Genomic DNA, 3,563 nt, shown 5'->3' on the forward strand with positions numbered 1-3,563 from the left:
TGGCTCGGAGAGGAAGCAACATACCAAACAGTAAATCAGAAGTGTCCTAATAGATTGGGAAATGCTCTTGGCAGAAAATAGAGGACCGGTTTTTTCAATCACTTAAGTAGGCAGGTGTTGGGCTTAAGTAAACCACTTACTTGTAAACAGCATTAAGCTGACGTTACTATGTACTTGATAATTAAACAGACTCAAACACGCCTTTAATATGCCATAGTATTTAATCTCTCTGCTAAATGCCAGATTTAGAACATAATGAATAGAATGATGTCCAATAATATATTGAAGCATATACTTGGTTAGAGAGAGAAGAGTTTATAAATGAACTATTACCTGCCTTCTCTCCCCAAAAGTGAGTGTAGAACCACTTCCAGTGTATCTGGCTTTTCGGAGGTGCTTGCTGGAACCGTCTCTCACCACAGGTCACTGCGATCTGTACTTCCAGTCCTGGGCACTCCCACCCGAAGCTCNTCATATCCTTTTTCAGTCTTTTGTTCTTAGCCACACTTTCCTTTCCAAGATGGTGGGAAATCTTTCCTTACTATGCCTTTTGCAATTTTGACACCTTTTAAAATTAACCCCCTCAGTCACAAGTGCTTTTCTAGCACAGTGCTAACTGCTGTGCCAGATACAACAGACATGCGCCCTGATTTATTTTATTTCCTACTTGTCCTTAGTCAGTGGCTAAGGAAAAGTTGAGTCCTATGATTTCTTTGAGTCTTTGGATTTTATTTTATTTTTTAATGTTTATTTATTTTTGAGAGAGAGCGAGAGAGAGCAGGGGAGGGGCAGAGAGAGAGGGAGACACAGAATGTGAAGCAGACTCCAGGTTCTGAGCTGTCAGCACAGAGCCCAATGTGGGGCCCAAACTCACACACCATGAGATCATGACTCATAAACCCATAAAACCCATGAACCCATAAACCATGAAATCATAACCTGAGCCGAAGCCAGACATTTAATGGACTGAGCCACCTAGGTGTCCCTGGTTGTTTTTTNNNACAATCATCCCTCTGTCCCTCCCCACACAACAGGGAGACATACACATACACACACACTTCTCCCTAGTAGTAGCTGAAGATGAAATTTTAACTACAAAATTCCCACAAAACCAGTTGATCATTTTCACTTTGCATACCTTAGTGTCAGTAAATTTAAAATGAAAGAAAAGGCTGATGAAAGAAAATTACATGGTTTCTTTAGTTCTGCTATCAGCATTGATGATACAAGTAATTTGATTTTTTTGGAGAGTTTTAGATTTTTCACTTTTTTTTTGTTCCAGTTAGACCACAGTGATTTTAAGCCAGAGTTTGGAAAGGTTTTATAGTAGATTTATGAAGAACACTCTACTGTATGTAATATGTTGAGTCTTTAAGCTGTATATTAAATCAGAATAATGATATTCAATCAATGACATGCTAATTGTATTTCTTTAAGCAATATAAGCTATGTAAGTATATATCAATAAGCTGTACAATAGTAACAGTACTGATAGAAACCTGTTTTAGGGGCGCCTGGGTGGCTTAGTCGGTTAAGCGTCCGACTTTCGCTTGGGTCATGATCTCGCGGTTCGTGGGTTCGAGCCCCGCGTCGGGCTCTGTGCTGACTGTCGGCTCAGAGCCTGGAGCCCCTTTCAGAGTCTGTGTCTCCCTCTCTCTCTGACCCTCCCCTGCTCACGTTGTCTCTCTCTCTCTCTCCTAGAAATAAATAAAAAATATTAAAAAAAAAACAAAAGAAACCTGTTTTAATATCTTGAAAGGATACTAGAATTGCTACCTGGTCTCTTATTCTCTTTAAGTTGCTTTCATTTATGAAAGAAATAGTATGTTCTCTTAATTTCTAATGCAGTTTGCCACTTTTGAAGAAGTATTAGTTTCTTCTTTCTAGCCATATTTGAATATATTCTAAACAATTTTTAACATACATTTGTATGTGTTTAAAATGTAGAAGTGATTGCAAATGTGATACTTCTTGGAGAGAGCTTATCATAAGTGATAAGCTTGGCTTTGCACTCCAAATTTGCATTCCAGACAGACCGAAACAACATTTTAGAAACAGGTCACATTGGTTTAAATGTGTTTAAATGTGCACAGCTATCAAATAACCAGTGTGTGTTTGGAGAGATATATCAATCACCAAAAAGGATATATTTTCATTAACTCAGTGCCACCTAAATTGGTAAGGACTTGTGAGCACAGGGCCTTCTTCGCAAGCTAGAACTCACTGTAGCCATAACAGGAAATCAATTCTCAGAACTTAGTGTATGCAAGTAACAAAACCAAAAAAGAAAAAAAAAAAAACACCTAGCATAACTGATGGCTTGCTCTAAAAGAATTAGAATATATGATTCCTTTCCTAAAATCAGATTAAAGTGTGGTCTCCACAAATGTGGAAGCAAAAAGAAACTTTGTTTTTATCTGAAAAATAACATAAGCAATGGTAAAAGGAAGAAAAATGGTTTATATCCCTACCTTCTAAGGACAAAGAAATACAAGATGAAGGGAAAGAACCCTTTCCCAAAAAGGCAAAGAAATGCCGATCCAGTGGTTGTATATTCTTAACACTTGGAGGTTAATTTTGAATATCCTTTTTTTTATAAAGAGCATTAAATATTATAGATACATAATTTTTAAATTCAAGAAAATTTTATGTGTATAAAGAATATTCTTTAACGGAAGGGATTTTGACAGAATTCAGGTTAAGAAATATCAAAACAACCATATTCTCAGGCAATTTTTTAATTTTTAAGTTTATTTATTTATTTTGAGAGAAAGCACACGTGAGTATAGCGGAGGGGCAGAGGGAGAGACAATCCCGAGCAGGCTCTGTGCTGTGCAAAGCCAGACATGGGGTTGGATCCCATGAACCGGGAGATCATGACCTGAGCCAAAATCAAGAGTCAGACACTTAAACTAGTCAGCCACCCAGGCATCCACAGACAGTTTTATTAATTTATTTTTTTTTTAACTTTTTAAGTTTATTTATTTTGAGAGAGAGAGAGAGACAGCATGAGTAGGGGAGGGACAGAGAGGGAGGGAGGGGAAGAGCTAGACTCTCAAGCAGGCTCCACACCATCAGCGCACAGCCCGATGTGGGGCTCCAACTCGTGAGACCGCGANATGCTTAACCAGCTGAGACTCCCAGGTGCCCCAGCAGTGTTTTTAAATGTAGAATCACAGGGCACCTGGCTGGCTCAGTCGGTAGAGCTTGTGACTCTTGATCTTGGGGTCATGAGTTTGAGCCCCATGTTGGATGGAGAGTTTACTATAGAAAGATAGATCAATAGATAGATTGATTGGTTCATACAATTTAGTGTATAATTACAGTACTATTGTTAGCTACATTTCCTTACACAGCAAATTCTATTTATTAAAACAAAAACCCACCAAATCTTATTCCTGAAATATTTACTACACTCTATGTTATCTAACTTGGATTAAAATAAAATAAAATAAAATAGAAAACAAAACGAATATTTTAGCAAAAATAGGGTTTGAGGTTCATTTTCACCAGAGCAATATCACTCTTCTCAAGTAGCTACGGCATCTCTAATTTGACTCGTG

The 3,563-nt window shown here is 37.8% G+C and overlaps 1 protein-coding gene across 1 annotated transcript in view; it reads left to right on the plus strand.

Moving 5' to 3' along the window:
- Positions 1–3,563, plus strand: part of GK (glycerol kinase) — a 75,769-nt gene that overhangs the window by 68,833 nt on the left and 3,373 nt on the right. The gene's annotated exons all lie outside the window — the stretch shown is intronic.

This window comes from Crocuta crocuta, unplaced genomic scaffold (genome assembly GCF_008692635.1).
Source record: "Crocuta crocuta isolate KB4526 unplaced genomic scaffold, BGI_CrCroc_1.0 scaffold630, whole genome shotgun sequence".
Taxonomy (NCBI): Eukaryota; Metazoa; Chordata; class Mammalia; order Carnivora; family Hyaenidae; genus Crocuta; species Crocuta crocuta.